This window comes from Cuculus canorus, chromosome 1 (genome assembly GCF_017976375.1).
Source record: "Cuculus canorus isolate bCucCan1 chromosome 1, bCucCan1.pri, whole genome shotgun sequence".
NCBI classification, from domain to species: Eukaryota; Metazoa; Chordata; class Aves; order Cuculiformes; family Cuculidae; genus Cuculus; species Cuculus canorus.
In genome coordinates, this window is record NC_071401.1 from 103,325,378 (window position 1) to 103,346,195 (window position 20,818).

General features: G+C 37.2%; 1 protein-coding gene across 3 annotated transcripts in view; it reads right to left on the reverse strand.

Annotated features, from left to right (window-relative positions):
* The window catches only part of LOC128852302 (uncharacterized), a 341,810-nt gene that overhangs the window by 62,371 nt on the left and 258,621 nt on the right, over nt 1-20,818 (reverse strand). For 2 of the 3 annotated variants that reach the window (XR_008450050.1, XR_008450051.1), the window contains one exon: nt 2,171-2,225. The gene's annotated coding sequence lies outside the window, so the exon portion shown is untranslated. Of the gene's footprint in view, nt 1-2,170; nt 2,226-20,818 lie in introns of those variants that run through there. The other variant, XR_008450049.1, reaches the window with a different exon arrangement.

Sequence of the window (20,818 nt, forward strand, 5' to 3'; positions counted from 1 at the left end):
CAGGGGCAAATCCAGTATGACCAACTCAGTGGCTTTCTATGATGGGGTAACCACATAGAATCTTCTTTGGGGATCTAATCTCTGCCTTAGGACTAGTTTTCTTAAAAAATGTCGTTTACTGACAGAAGTGTTTCATCCAGAAACACACATTAGGCAATCTTTGGGAGTGAGAGGCTGAAGTAAGAGGGTATGGAACATACAGGGAAGAGGCGAGAGAAAATAGTTTAATCACTAAAAATGCAGTTTAGATTTCCAGATGAATTTGACTTAGTTCTTCTGATAAATGAAAATTATTTCCTCCATTAAAGATAGGTTTGGAGAAAATTTACTGAATTATATTGACTTTTGTTTCAGAAAAATCACTAATGATACTTGAAGAAAGAGACTGTTAAAATAAGTTTCTTATTTTAGCCACAATGATTTGTTCCCTCAGATTTCTTGTATTGATTAATAAACCTACTACTATTCCAAATCAATCCAAGCATTACAATTTCATTACAATTTCTATCTGAAAGGTGAGTGACATGACGAGCTCTTCAGGAGACACCTTGATATAGGAAAAGGAAGAATAGAGGTTGTCAACAGATATATTTTTGCAAAACCTGTTAAAATTATGTCATTAATAGATTCATTTATTGTTGCTAATTATATCCTGCAATGTTTTGAACAGAACACCACAAAAAAATTAATTTGAATAATGATCCTTGGAGAAATGACTAATTTGGACACATCAAAGATGCAGTAAAAGAGGGAACAGGTTTTTTAAACAAAAAAATGCAGAATTTTTTCCTTGACCATTTGCCCCTCGCCAACAATCTTTTAATAGTAAGTGCTTTTGAGAAGTCCTCAAGATTAACATTTAAAATCACTATGTGTTTTTAAATCCAAGACTTCCCTCCCTGCTTGCAAGACTGATGGCAGACTAATTCACAAAGAAAATACAGTAATATCAAAATAGGGGAACCCAAACAACAGCACTAGATGAAATCTACGTCTGTTTTCAAAGGAAATAAAAGTATTGGCAATAGTAGGTTTGAAACTAATTTTCAGGAGAAGATCCAATGGAAGAAATTTCTCCTTTGTGAACTGAAATGTAGAAAGCTTTCTAGGTGTTGACAGCACCACATACAAACTCAACAACAAGAAGTTACGTAGGGACACCAAATTCTTATTTGCTATTTTTTTTTTATTTAGTTATTTTAATAAGGGCTAAGATGAGTTTATTGAAAACCATAGAACTTCAATCTAAGCAAACCATATCTGTGTGTTGTGAACAAAATATTCCATACACAGTAGTATCTTTAATTCATTTTGTCCACACTTTTCTCTCCCAACAAGGTATTACATCACTCTATAAGAAGCATCAGAAAATTATTGAAATGGGTGTAGATAACACTAAAGCTCTACTGCGTGCAAATTATATTGCTCAACTCCCTTATTAAAACCCAGAACAATAAGAAAGATTGCCAAAAATGTGTTTTCTGCAACTTGCATCCACAGCATAAAACTTGCATCAATGGCATAAATCAACCTATCAACCTATGCACAGTACATTTCTAAATCAGTGTTTTACATTGTTTTTTCAGTACCCACTAAACCAGATCATTAACTGCAATTTTATTAATTTCATAATTGTATTTTATTAATTTCAGGTCTACAGAAACAGTGTTTATAAATTTCTAAATCTATCTCCATTTACCAGCAGCCACTCTGGTGTTGCTGTGCCATTCCTGTGGTGTTAAAACACCACCTTTAGAGACCTCATCAGACAATCCTGTTTACAATGCTGATATCCTGGTAGGTACAGGGAGACTGATAGCACCCAGCAACAAAATTCTGTACTTGTAAGGCTTTGAAAAATACATAAATATCAATTCAAAGCATGAGGGAAAAGGAAAAGGAAAAGGAAAAGGAAAAGGAAAAGGAAAAGGAAAAGGAAAAAATAAAATTAAGCACATGGAAAATAAAGCCTTTTTCTAGTGCAAAATTATAGAACTCTGGAAATTTCAACAGATTATTTTTTTTTTTAACAACAGTGTTTGGAACATATTTTTAATAGAATTTGCAAATTTTCTCCAACAATATATAACACCAGTCTCTTAGAATTAGTTTACTAATGCCTAGAAAGCACCTATATGAAGAAAAACTGTGACTATGCATATTTGCTTACCTGGCAAGTTAAACAAAATTCACTGGCCTAAGCAGAATGTGTTGTAAAAAAAAATCTGTAAAAGGAAAAAAAAAAGATATTTAATTACAATATATTTCTCTCTCTTATTTCTGATGAAAATTAGTAGCAACGAGTGGTTACTATTTAATAGAAATTCCAAGTAGAAAAAATTATAATAAACAAAACCTTCTTGAAATCTGTTAGGTCACTGCTTTGCCAAAAGAGTCCTTGCAGGATTGAATTTGTAAACAATAGACATACTATACCAAGCTATTAAAAAAGGATTTAAGGTATTTGTTCTGTAGCTGGTATCAACTTTTGTATATTTTTATTCAAATAAAAATGTATACCCATCATTGTTTTCTTAAAGGATGCTCAGATTTATAATATCTCCATCTGGTTAAAAGAAAAAAAGGCATATATTTTTCATTGTGTTCTTCAGGGCACTTGAATACACAGAGCTCATTTTCTTTCTATAACACTTAACACAAACACAGTATGAATAGAACATTATTAAGACTATAATGTGAATAATATAAATATCAAGAAATGCCAAAGGTTAGCCTGCCTGTGCAGCTTTTATTTCTTTATTGAATAAGGAATATGCTACAGCTGCTAATTGCTTAGTTCCATAGCATCCTTCCATGGGAACTTCTCTTCATTCCTTGTATGAACAGACATTCAAACTGTTCAAGCAGTGGTATAATATTTTGAGTTAATTTCCTTGCCTAACATGTGGAGTTGAGAGACTTTCATGCAATAGTATTCAAAACCTAAGATGAAAACTGCAGTATTTTGCTATGGTCCATACACTGGAATCATGGTTGCTTTGACTGTGTTACAAATACTGCTCAAGTCAAGCTTAGAAAATTCTTTCAGAGAAATAACGTTGTCCCAAATCAAGCTGAAAGTGAATAAATAATTCAGGTCATACAGGTTCACTATCTTAAGAGGACTTAGCATTACACAGCACTTTATACACTCAAACCACTGCTCACAAAAAGTTCAGTTGGAGACATAAATACCAAGCACGTTGTAAATTAGGTGACAAAATGAGGTTACAGAAATGGGGAGCAGAAGATTGCTGACCATCTCTAAAAATTTGATGCAATGCACTTCACACCTCGATGTGTGAACTTCATGGTAAATCAGAGGACTGAATTTTATCCTCCAGAGCTTTAATAAACTTTGTCATGAGACTCCTTTTTCTTTCCTGTGATGGTCACCAGACACTTTCCACTTTGTGTTTCTGAATAAGGCTCTCCCTTGCCACAAACAAAATTCACACTCAGAGATGGCTCATCCACTCACTGTCTAGATCAAGGACAGCATGAAAAAGAAGCGTGTTACCAAGTAAGAAAAGGTTCCCATAGTCTATTTGCAGAGGACAGTTACATCAAGCTGCAGAAGCTACCCTAGTACTGTTTGACTTTACTGCTTTATCACTTCAATAACTTTATAATGCAAGTTTTCTTAATAAGTAAACATTTATTCAGGGTGTTGGTAATGCGCAAAATCTTCAGAAACTCAGTTAGCAAGCATGATAGCTGTCAACCACAACCACCAACTTCAGTGTTACAATGTGTAGATGGCTCTCCTTGAGGTCAAGGAATAATTGACAGTAAACTAACCTTTCTGCAAAGTGGTATGGAAGAAGAATCATTTGGTAGGGTTTCACTAAATACCTCTTAATCACAAGGAAACTATTCTCACCAAGGGTCATATCACAAGGGTCATATTCTCACTATTTCCATAGTCACCTACCTGTTTGGGATTTTTGAGAACTTCTGTCTTATTTCAGAAAGATCTATCAAGAGACTTATCTTTCTAGTGCAAACTATAGGCCTGTTACTGGATGCGCTTCACTGGACCGATGCAACCGTGTAGTGTACTGTAGATAAAACAGTACCTCTGCTCAGATATAATAGCAGGAAAGTTTGCAGCAGTTTAAAAAGAGAATTTGAGTAAATTCAGAAACAGTGGAAAGATAACTGATGATAGGATGAAGGTGAACAGTAAAACTGAATGATAGTCACTATGCTTTCACAAGATTTACTGTACATAATCCTTTATTCTGAGGTTCTACACAGAACAGAAGTGGAATGAGTTTTACTAGGGAAAAAAAAGCAAACGCAACCAGAACCTTTACTGCTATGCAGTCAAATGGACAAGCAGTCCAAATGTATTCAGAACAGTGAGAAATGCAGGAGAATACCTGTCTCACTATGTTTAACTAAAGCAATGTTTCGCTGAGAAAAACTACCACTTTGTGCACATGAAGTGAGGATAGGACCAGGGGAATGGGTATAAACTGGAAAGGGGTAGATTTAGACTAGACATTACGAGGAATTTCTTCAGTATCAGAGTGGTGAGACACTGGCATAGGTTGCCCAGGGAAGCTGTGGCTGCCCCATCCCTGGAGGTGTTCAAAGCCAGACTGGATGGTGCCTTGGGCAGCCTGACATAGTGGGAGGTATCCCTGCCATGGCAGAGGGGTTGGAACTGGATGATCTTTAAGGTCTCTTCCAACCCTAACTATTCTATGATTCTATGATTTTAAATCAACAGTCTTACCAATGACTATTCATCTACCTTTTCCAGGCAATATTGTAAGAGAAGCTTTGGATTTGAACTCCAGCCACATCACTTAAATCCCACCATCCTCAATCACTGATGGTTAGACTCCACAACCAAGTACACTAGAGACAGTCCTGATGTAATTTATTTGGCATCAGAGAGCAAACTCCCTTTCAGTAACTTTTCAGTAATGATATGCACAAAAACTAGCACGAGTAAGTGGGTTAACGACAAACCAGAGGCAATTTTCTTAGTTGGGCCATATCTTAAAGCTGTAATGGACACACATCCTTGATGATGCAGGCATTGCTGCCAGCACACCTCTACCAGTCAAATGTTCTAAATGTAATGACTACACTCTGGGACAAAATGAAATTTTTTTACATCAACAACTCCACTTCATTAATTATGTCACAGCCTCTTTCAGAACAAAAAATATTGCTCATCCCTCTTAGTCCACTCATCTCTGTATTGATAAGAGAAAGTAACTTGGATAATTACCTTCTAGTGAATCACAAACAAATTGTTATGCTCACTGTCACTGGAGGAAAAGGCATCATGAAGAGTTAGGTGGCCAAAAGACAGAGATATTTAACCTGTGATAAAGTCCAGGCAGGAAATGAAGCAAATCTGTCTTCTACTTTGCAGAGTCTGCAGACAGTCACCAACTCTTTATTTTCAAACCGAGTACACGTGATATGACATAAAAAATGTCAAGAAACTAAGACAATTATCATGCAACTCCAACGATATAATTTTTACAGTCACTTTGCAGAGGAAAACTGTGTTGTTATTCTCTTTTATCCTTTAAACATTTAATAGTAATCCTATTTTATGCATATTAATTTTAAGTCACTTATAACAAGATTTACAAAGGTATTGATTTAAATGAGAGTTAAGGACTAAATATCTTTATACGGAGCCACAATCTTCATCCTATTAAATCTCTACATTTATTGTCTGAACACAAATCACTATAAAGCAGGCATTATTCAACAAAGAACTCAATAGCAATAGAAAAGCCCAATTAACAGGGAATTCAATGCAATTACGGAAGTCCGGAAGTTGCCTGGGGTTGTGTTTGCCTGTAAATCATTCGGGAAAGATGAAAAGGGAAGAGCCTGTTTCATCCCAACTTCCAAAGTATTATTTTCACTTCAGCCCTACATTATTATTTTTTTTAAAAACCTGAGGTATTAACAGATCTACAAAGTTACAGGTTAGGAACAAAGATGTCATTAACTGGATTTCTAGGAGACCTTTATTTTGCACCACTGACATCAGTATTGGGGTTAGCCCTATCTGTAGCTAAAAGCAATAGACTGAGGTTCTTGTCTATAGCTCTTGGATGGTTGTAGATAATTAAACTGGCTTTTCTGTCCCTAGTCTTGTAGATGTTAAACTCAATAAAAGCAATGCTAGGATGTACATTTTAATGCCTATTCCCTCTAGTTCTATACCTATTTCTGGGGGAAAAAAAAAAAGGAAAATAAATAATAACGCAGGGCCAACAGAAAGTCATGATGGTACTAAAAGCTGGTTTATTTTATTATGATAGACTCAAGTCTTTCCATAAAAAGAGGCACTGTAAATCCTCCAGATAACAGCGTAAACTCCATAGATTAAAGAAATCTATCAGTCTATACACCTGCCTAAGTGACACCGAAAACTTTGGGGACACAGGAAGAATCACAGTTGAATAGCCTTGTGATAGCATCGGGGCATTTCATTGCAGTGTATATTTCATTGCTGAATGTTTTTATGGTTCTTTCTAGGTATAGTGCTGTGATGGGTTTCATACACCTCCTTACACCAGCAAAATACTTGGCAAATACACAACAAAGAATGTGTTGAGTGAACTGTGAGAGCTACAAATTCCTCCCTTCTAGCATGCAACAGGTTTCATCACCAGTTACTCACACCTTTCTGGCTTGGAATGGGATTTCTGTTTTCAAGATGAGTTCAGATTTGTCATGATACATCATTACTGGGGGGTAGAAAGGTGTTTCTTTTCCAAGGTATTATCCCTAGCAGTTTCCTCGAAAGCAACAACTCCAGCCAAACAAGGGTCCCCTGGGAAACCTCAGTGCTCCAAGGACAATGATAGTTCTACTCAGCATGCAGTGATACAAGGCAGAGATACTGTTTTCTCCAACTGAGACCTTCTGGGAGGAATAGCTGTGCATACAGACACTGCCAAGACTGAAGACCTGCAGTCTGAGATGGATCTTCAACTGGTTGTGCTAATTAATGTTCCCATGAAAGAGAAACATGGCTGAAGAAAGTGGAGAATGCTTAGTCCTTGGAATGAATGGGGTAGGTCCGGAACTGAACACTACCAACAGTGAAAGAGGATTCCATCTAGGTGACTGATGAGATAGCTGTCACTGTTACAGCACCCAAGTGCTTATCAGAGATGACCACCTCCTCATCACTGAAGTTCTATCTGAATGGATTCATTTCGCTTAGTGGGCAAAGCTCTGATAGGCTTATTTACACTGTTTACCATAGAAGTAACGCAAAAAACAAGCAAGAGCTTGCACTGTTCAGCAGACGCAGTCCTATCCTCATAACTGAATGTCAGCATGTTTGTTAAGCAAGACTAGTTCTGATTCTATCATACAGATAAAGCAAAATTCAAGTTATATTTCATAGCACAGAACTAGACAGTATAAAGCAATCTAAAAAGTATTAACTCAAATAAATTTACTCATATTTTTTCAAAAAATGTATTTCAGGAGGAAAATATCTACTGATATTGGAGAAGGTGAGTAATAAATGCATGCATAAACAGCAGCAGAATGCTCTAAGTTTTATGGAAAATGTTGGAGTTCTTTGAACTTTAATGTTAAAAAAAATCCATATTTTGTAACATGTATTTCTGACTGAATGGGGTTGACCTGAAAAGACTGAGAAGTTATATTTAATGCAAAAAACACTGAAGAAGTTACCTATAAGCACCTCAGACACCATGAAACTGAACTGGAGATTTTTATGAGGAAAAATGGTATTCATAGTATTTTCTGCATTTAAGGTAAGCATGTAAGTACAACTAGAATCAAACTCTCTTTTTTTCTCATGTGCTTGTGTGAACAAATACAATCTATTTGGACGTATTTTCCTGGTATGGATTTTTTTTTTATAATTATATTTTTTAGATATTTCTGTCTCAGAAACAGTACAGAAAATGAAACAAACACTTCACTACATTTCAAGGTTCTTGCAAATGTAGACAGATTTGGGGGTGAGAACTTAACACTTTTTTCCTCAGTGAGAGCTATTCTACTTTGTAAGGCTTGAAGTTCACTTCAGATTTCAAATTAGGGGTGAAATTAAGTTCAAATATTGGCTCCACTAATCACAGTCAGATTCCTACAACAATACAGAAGCAATATGTCCAATTCATCAAAACAAAGTTTACATAACTACTTTCATTTTGTTAGTAGTAGTTTTACTCACTGCTAAAACAAATGGCAAAGTTTTTTAAGCAAAAGTCCTCTTTTTCTCGTAAGGTATTTAAAACAGTATTTAAAAAAATCTGTTAATTTTTATATACTTACTAGGGGTTGGATTGCACTGTAAACCCATTATAGCTGAAAAATAAAGAAGTAAAAGCTCCACTGCATCTGGAGGAGGATTAGAAGACACATCCACAACTCTCACACAGCCACTGTTCCCTGCAGCTCACTCCTTATAACACCTACTTTGTGGGGCACCTTGAGGAGATCTGCGGCTGGGTGACCATCTAAGGAGTCACTCAAGAAGCCTACTCCCTTTCAACAAGCAAACAGCAGGTCTCTGCTTTCCAATTGCTTCCTGCAGCTTCACTGCCAGGAAGCTTCCTGGCAAGTTCCACAGTGTCTCGCTATGAAGAATGCAAGCCACATCTCTATCCGAAGGCTTTCAACAGGCAAAGATATCCTACATAATTCCAGATCCACATTTAGGGACAAGTACAACACAACACTTCATATTCTGTTTTGCTGAGTGACTGTAAATGCTGTTGTTCACAAAAAACTTACCATGACATTTGGCCCTGTTATGAGCTGTCTTATATGTCAGAACAGTCAAACTCAGTGATATGCTACGCTTTCAATCCATGTAGCATAAAGCTGAATACACTGCATTGTAAAGCACAAAATACTACACAGGAATAACAGCTCACAAACTGATCTTAGATACCTCACTATAGGTGCAGAGCAACTCCATTAAAACAGAAAAAAAACACATTCTGCTCAGCCCTGGCTAATTATATTGTGATTTCTTCTTGATTAAAACCCAACCAACCAACCAAACAACAGTTAAGTGGTACACCAGTTATTTATCTAGTAGAATAACTTGCTTAAGATTTTTGGCACTATTTCAGTTAAGCTTTGTAATTTGTCTTGTAAGATTTTTTTAATATACCTCATGAATATAAAACTGCATTTCAAAGAACTGCAAAGCCACAAGTTAACAAAAATGGCTGCATAGTGGAATCTGCTTTAATTCATAATAGGTATAATTAGGATAACGGAATTTAATCACGTTATATTTCAGTGCATCTTTAAAAAGTTCCAGATGCTTTACACTTTCAATACTTCATTTGTATTTATTTAAATTCTTATCAGGCAAGGTTTGTATGGAAACAGTACATAGACCTGATAGTCAAACACCAAATTGCTCTGGTTTTTTATTAGTGAGACTAAACAGAAGAAAATTATATTCTGTTTGCTGCTTACCCCCTCAAACAAACCAAACAAAAATTTTAGCTAACAAACCTATCCAAATATAGTACTATACAGGAGCTGAGATTAGATGACATGTCACTTTATTCTTTGTTTTTTTCATATGAAACTGCATGGTCTTAGCAAAGTAAAGAAAGTAGAAGAACAAAACTAAGTAAAACCTCTAATCCCTGAAATTCTCAAAGATATTCTATGAGTATTTAATCTTCCAAATCCAGTTTGAAACTCTCTGTGCTTACATTTTGTCATAAGGATTATTTTTTACCTTAAAATTTTGGTAACTGTTGCTAGATAAATTCCAGTTCATCCTTCCTGTTACAGCCTCAGTATTCATAATGCTTTGCCTTTTGTTGACTAACTCACCCCTAAGTACTTTTCCACAAATGTTCACATCTCCCACCCATAACTATTTTTATATCAGGTACCTGTTGCCTACATTACTGCACACTTACTGCGATGCACTTTTCGCTGTCATAATTAAGAAAAATGCTGTGGTTTCATCACCCATGTGAGAGCTTGGCTCACTGCACACAGCCAGACTAAGGTCTCCTCCTGGGGCCTGATGCAGACAACTGAAGCTAGTGGAATTTACAGCACCACCGTGACCTCTGCCTTTAACCTTGAAAAAGCTCTGTTATCTCTATAGGACCCTTCTTTTCTCAGGTAACACAGATCAGGTTTTTCAGATGAAGAGAATTTCAATAATTATTTTTCCTTTCTATTACAGAAATCTTCCTACACAAAACGTTTTTCTTTGATGCAAACTACAAACCTGATTTTTGATCCTTCTGTGATCTCTCTTGTCTGCACAACTTCATCCACAACACTAGTCTTTCACTAGTCAAATATAATAAATTGACATCTCTGTTCCGGTAGCTGCTACTGTCACTCTCTCCCACTTCTCCAACATATGCTCCTCTCCTTTTCCAACTCCCCAGTTATGTCTGGAGCTATATAACCCGCCAAGGGAAAAGCCCTCTGTTGTTATTTCTATTGCCTCATTTTTCTTTCATTATTTGTTCTTTTCCCTGTATGCCTGACCTTCACGAAGAAGTTTCAGTTCTAGAAATATTCCCTCTTATAAAGTACTGCTTGTGTTGCTCCTCCACTGCCTCCTCTCACAGTGGAGAATTTGATAATGCAGCTTTCTATTCTCTGGTATCTCCTCGGACCAAGCATTTAGATTTTCTACTTAGGTCATGTCCAGTCTCAGCACAAAGGACTGTCTTCTGCCCAGAAGTTTCTCTTGTTTCTGACATAAGGGCAGTTCAATACAGCACTGATCTTTTAGTTCTCTTAGGTGTGTTGGTTCTTCTGTCTTCCAAGCTAAGTGGAGCAAGTTATCAAGAAAATTCTTGCTGCATGGAGACAGGATATACACATTGCAGCCTAAACAGAGCTTTGAGGTACTTAGACAAGCTTCATTACTGAATAATCCAAGCACTTAACAAGCTTTAGGTATTTATCCCCACAACAGCCCTGTAAGAGATACCTATTTTTACCTGACAGAGAACTGAGGCATAGGAAAACTACTTATGCTACTTAACCATGAGGTATCTGTGATAACTCAGGAACCAAAGCTAAGTCTCCGATAACCTAAACTAGAATGCTAATCTACAGGTTATTCCTCCCACTTCCTAAATGATAAGGGTTCAGCAAATCTTATGTACGCAGTTATTTCCTCTGCTGCCCTTGGTGTGATCCATGCACAGATGAGTTATTTTGGCTGGCTTCAAGGCAAAAAAATGGAAAATCTTTTCCTCCCCCTACACACCTTTTGTCAGAAAGAGTTTAGCCATCGGTATTTTGCTGTGTGAAGCACTTCTAATTTCAGTCTTTGATACAATAATAATTGATGTCCCTATAGCTATTAGCAGATGCAGTTGAACAAAAAACAACAGAAGAAGGAGGAGTAGAAAGGAATGTATTGTGTGTGGTTTATGTACAGAATTCCAAGGCAGCGGCAAAATCTGTGCTATTTCCAGTACCATCTAGTTTCCTCTACTTCTGACTGTCTTTTGTACTGGTTACAGCTCTGTGGTTTCTTTTTATGTGAAAAGGGATTATTCATTTTCTATCACCTGTATTTCCATTTCTATTTTACTTACTAAATATTTGCATTCTATTCATCTCTCTGAACTTTATTTTTATGTGCAAATGTGGGAGATGTTGCCCTATCTACTGTTGATCCAAAGAGTATCTCTAACAGCATTTCTGAAAACGCACCATATGTTTGGGTTATGCTAGCAGAGTTACGTTAAATGAACTACAGATCCTGCAGTGGACTTAGGACAAAATGAACACATAGTACACCAGCACTTTAGAATATCTAGAAATGTTAATTTCTTTTTGGAATCCTTCCTCCAGCATTTTCCTTCAGACCTTTCTGCCTTGTGTCTTCAGACTTCCTCCTGGAAGCTAATACAATCATTCAAGCCCCCTACAGCAGCCAATGTGCACAACAGCACAAGATGCACTGCTGTGCCTTACTTGTCACCTGAGCCAGTCAGTCAAGGAGGCCACCAAGGCTGCAGGGTTTGGTGTCAACAGTCTAACTCTGTCTAACATTGATAATCTTAGATAATCTCCAACATGCAGAGCTAAACTAAAGCTCAAGATTCAAGGTGAACTACAGATCATTAGAAGTCCTTTTCTGAGTGGGGAAAAAACCTCAAAAATAGACCATTTTCCTGTGCTATAAGGGCATCTGCCTGGTCAAAGTCTGGTCCATCACACCATACCACTCAAGATTTCATCAAATATGGCAAAAAAAAAAAATTATCAAAATTCTAAGCATTTTTCTATGCAGGACAGTGATAACCACTTCCTCAAGACTCTACTGAAGTATGGGATTTTGCCCACGCACCAAACAATTGTAGAATTTGTTATCTATTTTGAAAACAGCTCCATTATATCATGAAGAAACACTGCCTACACAGAGACAGAAGCCAGAGGTAGCCACTGTGATGTTGCAGTACAATCTCTCAAAGAAGAGATCTGTCAGAGCGGTAAGTGTACTGAAGTGGGGGGCAGGGACAGGACAAAGAAGAGATAAAGGTGATTAAGGGAACACTATTGTAAATCATGTGCCTAATGCAGACAAGGCATAAATAAAAATTAATTCCAGGGGACAGGTAGAATTTTAGGAACTAAAATATATTTTTTTCTTGTTAAACAAAATTACTGTTTCATCGGACTAAAGCTGTAAAATGTTTCTGTGAATTTAAAAAACAAACCAAATTTCAAAACAAGCCAACTATTCTTTCTAAATAGCATCAAATTTATTGAACAGGCTAACCACTTCAAACAATACTTTCCAAAACCCAGGAATTGATAAGGTCAACCTAAGTTTATTGTTTATACTCTTCAAGTTTCTCAAGGGAAGATGGAAAGCACACCTGAAAATGCAAAGTCCATTTAAAACTTGCACCTATATTGCTTGTTTAGTCCTGTCCTTATGAAAAAGTACAGTTTGTGCACACAAGGAAATCTGAACATCTGTTACCTAGTTCAATTAATCATTTATAAACTATTAAACAATGTCAAGAATGTTGAGAATAGAAGCTTAAACTTACATTACAGGAAAGGGAAGGAATGCCCAATTGTGCTCCTGGGAAGAAATAGCCAGTTGTGTTCCTAAGTTGTGGTCATTAGACTACAAAACTATATTTGTATAAATGGGTACATATTACTGTAATGATCAAGTAAAGCAAGTTTTGAGATCAGTAACTTCTGTAAATCTTGTAGTAGCAAATATTCTACTGAGAAGCTCAGAAGCACCACTGCTACACTTCTGAGGATGTGCTATAATGTTACAACATAAGGGCAAGTCAATTCTACCCATACATATTAGCCCATGTTTCCACACACACATTAGGGCCACAATGTCCATTTATGTATAAGAGTACATCCAGATGAAATTACCCCAACTTATGGATATGTCCCAAGCTGGAAACTTTAAACTGGGCCAGATAGAATTAAAAGTTAAAAGAAAAAAAAATATAAAAGATATTCAAAATGAGGCCCTGAATGCCATGAAGTCTGGCATGATCTTAAACTGTAACAAGGACATGTATGAAAGTATGGCATTCACAAGTGCCAACACACTAACATTTAATTTGATACTTCTTACAAATGCAGTATTTTGCCACAGCAGGGAGAAGAACTTGTCAGGGAAAACAATAAACACTGAAGATTTTAGAGCTGAATTTTCAGAAACCGGCCTCCATGTTTGTGACATCTGAAGCTAGTCTGGAAATAAAGCCTTTAATTTCCTCTGTGGCTATTGCCAAGAACACAAGGAAACCTTAAAAGGAGGAGGAGGAGATGAATGAGGTGGACTGTGGAAGGTAAGGATCTGCAACAGCAGGACGCTGAGGTGCCTTCCCAGTGGACAAAACACTGAACATGGGTTTACTTCTGCAAGGTCAAAAGTTCAGACCATCAAGGGTAAAGCTTAACTACCAGAAACCCCCATTACTCAACACATTTGTGGAGGCTAACACTCCACAGTATTCAACCTTGCAACATCTACAAGGGCCTTCTAGCAGTAGAGCCTGCTTCTTTGTGAGTTAGCATCAGCTTTCTCAGACCCTGTCTGCCCACAAAACCATCTTAACACAGCCAAGAAGAAGAAGACTGGATGACTCAAAACTAGCACCAATAAAAAGCTGGATCTCATTTAGTAGAAATCTTGGCTTGCTTCCAGTCTGGCCCAAATGTTGCCCACAGCAGCAACAAAGAACACTCCTGCATCTCCATCCCTGCTCCCTCAAGGACGTGGGGCTGCCAGGGCAGTGCAGTGCCTCCCATCTCCAACCAGGTCTTTCCCACGGTTCCCCCCCACCCTCGAGGCTGGGGACAGTGACCAGTGTTGGCTACAGCCAAGCTGTTCCCAGTCACTGATGAAGGCCATGGGCATGGTGGAGAAGGCAGCCCCTGAGATGGGATGAGATGTGGTTGGGGTTGAGGTAGTGCCTAGCTGAGAAGAGTCCAGGGCTGGGCAGGAGTGTGCTGTGTTGGGGTCAGGGCAGAGATACAGCTTTGAAGAGGAAGGTGAGCCCTGTTGAGGTTTCTGACAGCTCCCTTCAAGACTGGACACCTGTGCCCTGAGCCAAGGCAGACAAACATGAGGCGAAGGTGCAGAAGGGATGTGCTCAGGGCTTTGGTAAGTAGAATTTGTACTCATAGATATGTATGCACCCCATGCTGCTGCTCTTGTGAGCTTGCAGGCAGAGAATAAACACGATGCGAGCTTCATCACCTCCCTGCCCCTCCATCCTTCAGACTCGCCAAGTCCATGAAGGATGGTCGTGGTTCACCCTGCTCTTCCACCAGGAGGATTTGCTAATAAAAAATCACACTCATCTTGGAAAAGAGGAGCCAGAAGGGCTAGTGAGTCACCACTAGTTCCCCACAGTGCCCTTCCAGCTGCACGACTGTGCATCATTCTCCACACAGGAGAACCTGTAAAATCCCACGTGTTGCCTGAGAGATTTCCACTTCACAGTCTTTTACTAAAATGACATTTACCATCTAGAAGATAGAGGGCAACTGTGTGCAAACCACTTTACAGTTTGATGTGCCAGACTTACAGCAAACATACAAACCAGGTCTCCACCCTTATGTGGTCTTCATAAGCAGTGCTCCTCAATCTACAGACTAAAATGTGCTCGTAGCCTGTAAGATACTACAAGATAATCTCCAAAAATATTGGTAAATGAAAACCATTGCATTACCACTGAAGGGAAAGGTCCTTGGTTTTTTTGTGTTCTCTAATAAGTTCAGTAGCCCTTTGATTAAATGGGACTGGGAATCACTACTATAAAGCACCCATTACTGTAGCAGCTGAGCTCTTCCTGAATAAATTAGATCTATGCTATATAGTACCAACTCAACTGAAAGGAGCTGTTAGCTCTTTAATATATTCTTTAATGTTTTTAAAAAAAAATTTTTTTGAGAGACTGAAAGGATATATTATAACAATCACCTGCTGCTGGTAGTGGAAATACTTTATCAAGAATTGCTCTGGAAGATGTATTGGGAGTTAGTCTTTCGTATGGGAGACTAATTAACTCAGGATACTACTTTAGAAAGCCAGCTTGTCATTTTGCAGCATTTCTTTTCATTTCCTTGACCATTTTATGTTTAAATAAAGCTTGTAAGATGATCTCTTTATCTCCTAGATTTTTATATATTTATTTTGTATCTTTATCTTATTATTCAGTTTCCTATCCCCTGAAATAATAAGCACTGCTGTTATTATAAGCAAGTTAGTCACTTTGCTACCATGCATAAATAATGTAGTACTACTTTCCTTGTGAATTTTCCATGTTAAGGATGGAAGATAAAGCTTATATTAAAGTAATAAAACAATGGATTTTGCATCTTGATTTTTTCCACCTCTAGAGCTCCTCCGAACTGCTATTAGACATACCTTCACCTTCCAGCCTGTAAATCCTTCCTGCAACACTCTGTTTGAAGTCTGTGCCTGAGCCCAAAGAGCAAAGTAACCATGAGCAGGGTGGGATATGTCATCTAGAAGGCTATGCAGGTAACAAAGTGAAAAGAAGCTACTACTTTTTTTGCAACACAATGTCAAAGTCTGCCTTAAAAAACTGCCAAAAGCTCATCAGAGGTGGCTAAAATTCCAATGCTTTCTCCAGTGAATTGCTCAATACTTTTTTCCCCTAATCTGCACTAGATGAGAGCTTTTTTAAAAATGAGCAAGCATGACTCATTTTTATGACCAATGCGCATTTGCAAAATGTTTTCCAACCAGATTGCAGTTCAAATAAGACATGTGTATTGTTGCAAAACAAAATATGCTGGCTGAACAGAATGTATTCATCTATATTAGTTTGTCTTTCTAAATCCAGCACACTGGGAGCTAAATTAATCTGTTGAGTGCTAAATTCATCTACTGAGAGCTACTGTAGATTCAGGGAAATGTTTTGAGTGCTGTAGCAAACAAGTCTCACTCACTCAGGAGCCCTCTGTGGGCTGTTGGTGTTTTAACCATTTTGTCTGCTTTCAAGCAAGCAAGCAGCTGATAGATGAGGAAAACGCTCATTGATTTGCAGTGGCAGCACTACAGCCAATCAGCCCTAGAATGAAGCACAATCATGAATCTCTCCAACTATGCATATTTATATGCAGCTGTCATACCTCCAAATCTCCAGTGAATACAAAGTGCTTGTGTGGCCACCAAGACACACAATGCAGCCTGCCCTCACTTAACTACAGCAGGGGCAGATGGAATACGCAGAAACACATTTCATTTTCCCTAGCTAGGCTTGCCCAGTAAAGTACACAACTAGTATGAGTATACGATACTCCCATAAATTCTTAATCCAGAACCATTTTCAAAGGGCTAAATCATTTAAAGGAAACAAACATCTTGAATATATTTTCTGTAGGATAGGCTGAGCAACAACAATATAGTATCACAGACAAGCTGTCTTGAAAACAATGTCAAAAAGCTCCATGGCATTGAGGAAAGGGTAAAAAAAGCAACCTTCCCTTGTGCTGGCTACAGCGATGATGCATGGGCAGTACAAAGGCGCACAAGACGCACCTTGTGAATGTAACCCCTCAGCTCAGAAATTGGGGAGAGTGGTTAAGAAGCGTGACACGAGGTTCTTCTTTTGGCTTAGCAAACTTTAAGAGTTAAAAACACACCAAAAAAAGTGAGGGGCCTGTGGAGCTGAAAGAGAGGTCCTAGGAGAAACACAGATAGAAAATGGCTCCATGAAAAAGAAAAAACAGAGATGTGGCGCTTGGCAGGTTACTGAAGGAAATGCACTAAGGATTCATGGGGAACCAGCTAGTCAATTTAATTGTCAAATACTGGGTGCCTACTGAACTAGAATGACATTTTATGTCATTTCTTAGAGTGTATGGTCCTGATTTCACACAAAGCTTCAGCACACTTGTATTGGAAGAGAACAAACGCTGGAACACAAATTGTGTAACATCCAAAAGGAGTCCATCCTAGGAACTTCCTTGGGTTACTAAGACACACAGAAAACTTGTCCTCCCAAGTTAAGTTGGACCTCATTGCTCAGGCAAAGTCACTGTTGCAAAAAAACGTTGCAGACAAAAGCTGGAAAACTAAATTTTATAACAATATAAAACCGTAAATATCATTGAGTTGCTAGAAATATTTGCATTTGCTATTCCCTTACAAGCAAGCCATACTAAGACATAAAGAGGGGAAAAAAGAACAAGCTATTTTCACATCTGGTATTTACAACTGAAAAAGATTATAATCAGGTTTTATTTATTGTGGCAATCACATGTAAGTTTAACTCCTAGTATGAAATGATTATCATATTTTCAGTTTCAAAGAACAATAGAAAGACTCTTCCACTAAATGCCAAAAAGAAATCTCCTACATACTGCATAAAAGCTAAATAAAACTGCTAATCTGAGAAGGATTGTTACAGATATCTACATCATTGTAAGATCAAACTCCAAGTGGTATTGTACTGAAATGACGAAAATCTTGTATGGATCAGGAAATGAAGCAAATGGACCTATTTTATCTTCTTGTTTATTACTGAAAATGGGTTTTATGATTTGCTGTGCATAGTTAAAGTGCTAGCCAGACAAATTACAGCTGCTCTTTTAACCTGAACATAAGATGGCATAGTTCCAGCCAATCTGAAGTATGGTTTCTAGGCAGGATGTCAAATCTCAGCCCCCTGGGTTCCAGAATGATGGATTGAACCTTGAAAGTGGCAGCAGAGCAGCATATGTGATTTCTGTGCTGTGTTTTGATCACTCATGAATATATTAAAGCATGTCCGTGCATGTTATTCAAAGTTTCAGTTTATTATTTTAAACTATCATTCAGAAAAATTAAAACTAAGGGTTTCTTTTCTAAAAGGGAAAAAAATGTTAAAAATGTAAAGCTAATTTGAAAGTAAAAGAACTGGTTATAAATTTGTCTTTTCTTTGTTTACTGAAAAAGACATTGGGTGATGATGAAGCCAAAAGGGCACCACTTTAGAAGACAGATCTGCTCAAACAACCATTGATATATACCGCCTACAAATTAAAAACAAAAATAAAGAAAAACGAAACAATGAAGCTGTACTTCTTGTATTACCAACTACTGCAAGCATGTAACAACTATTAATGTTTTTTTAAATGTTTTTGACATGAAAATACACTGTCCAAATGTTACACATCAACTATATTTCTTCACCTGCTAATTCTGATGCTCCAAATGTAGCCATACCACAAATTCCTTAATTTATTTTCCTCTCTTCTGTATCCCTCCTAGGTTCAAGAACTGTTTCTCTACAAAATCATAAATGATATCCCCCAAAATTCCCCTTAGAAAGCTGGGGAAAGTGGAGGATACTAATATCACGTGCAGAGACGGTTTTGCAGCTTACACTGATTGTGTGCTTGTGGAGAGGCTCCCTGGGCAAGCACTGTTTCCTGCTGTGTGCTGTGTGGTGCCCAGCACAACGTAGGGCCCTGGGCTCAGCCTGTGAGTACCATCACAGTACAAGGAATAAATACGTTAGCAACATCACCACACTACATGATAAACCCCACTGAAATCTTCATCTGACCAAGATGCACGTAAATATACACTGTAGAGTTTTCAGAATCAGGGGCAGAGCAAAGTTCCAAAAAGACTGGGGTGTGTTCACGCAGTTTTACTAGAATTAAAGAGAAAACCAGAGTGGAAAGAAAACACACAGGGATCTTATGAATGATTTGCACAACTCAGCATTTTAAAAGTTCCTAATTTAAACATTTTTCAGGTAGTTAAAGTCTGCCTCTAGGACACGGTTTTTAAACATGGTATTAAAATTATGAATTTTCTGCTTTTTCAACTTCTGTCGTTTTACTTTTCAATATCCTCTGGTTTATGATGACGTAAAAAATACTTTTATTTTAAATTTTGTAACAAATCTACCAATTTCTACCTTAAGAATGGCTTCAAATACTACTCTAAATACATATCATTTATATATATTTACATCATAGAAATACAAAAAATACGATTTCAAATCTAGTTAATCTGTGTTTCTATAAGATTATTAGTTTCATCTATGATTTTTAAGGTTCTTACACTGGCCAAGATCATATTATAGACTCACATTGAGGGAATAAGACACCTCTGGAGATTGCTTGGGCCAACTCTTCTCAGAGGAAGGTCAGCCAAAACAGGCTGCTCAGGGCTGAGTCTAGTGGAGTTTTAAATACCTCCAAGGATGGAGACTGCAGATCCTCTCTGAGAATCTTGTTTCAGTGTTGACCATCCACCTCCCCAACTCCCCCAAGAAAAGTTGTTCTTTTAAATCAGTTTTTAATGGAATTCCATCTTATCTTTTCAGTGAATACCACTGAGAAGAGTCTGGCTCCATATTCTGCACTGCATCACACCAGGTTTGTTTATACATCATGTACATAACATGTTGTATTTAAACATAAGAAATTGAAGTAGCTAAAGTGCATTAGCTTACAAACACGCTTTCCCATCTTTGCAGTTAATTTTTAGCTTATAGTTGAGGGATGTCATCAAGAACAACAAAGTAAGGAAAATAATCAATATATACAAACCTAAAGAAAAGATGGCAGATATCCTTAGTGTCCTCATATTTGCTCATAACTATGAACTGAGACCAGAAATGACTGGGTGAGATTCAGTGTAGATCTTCAGGGTTTAAAAATACTAGATTTTTTTTAAGTTTCAAAGAAAATTGATCACTAAGATTGCTTTAAAATTTAAAACTTACTGCATTTCAGGTGTAAAAAGCAACTCGTTTTGTTCTTGATTTTTCTTTAAACAAGGTCGCGGACTACAAATAGGTTTAAAAATTTTACTGCATTGAAGGCAAAAAGTAAATAAACATGTTAAGTTCCTGATATCATGTTTGCTGCTACTGAACTTTTCATAAGAAGGGCTATGAAGAAACACCTCTTAAACTGCATGATTACAATGAAGTTAAATGGATTTTTTGATCTGTTTCAAAATTAATTCAATACCTATTTCTTTAAAACATGGAAAAGTAAGAATATGACTTGGATTTCAAAGGTTTTTGCAAATTTGCATTTTTAAATTTGATTGACTCTATATGCAAACAAATAGTTACCAGACAAGTGGTTCACCTTTTTATTAATTTCAACACTAAGCAGTTCACCTTTTTATTAATGTCATAAATCTATGTACGTTACTATGATATGCACCCCATAAATATATCTAGCAACAGAGTTAGGTAAAGCTATTAATTCAGCTAGAATGCCTGACATGAGAAGAACTATATTTAATGGATTATAGACCACATAAAAAAAAAAAATTGAGCAAAATCTGTGTAATGTA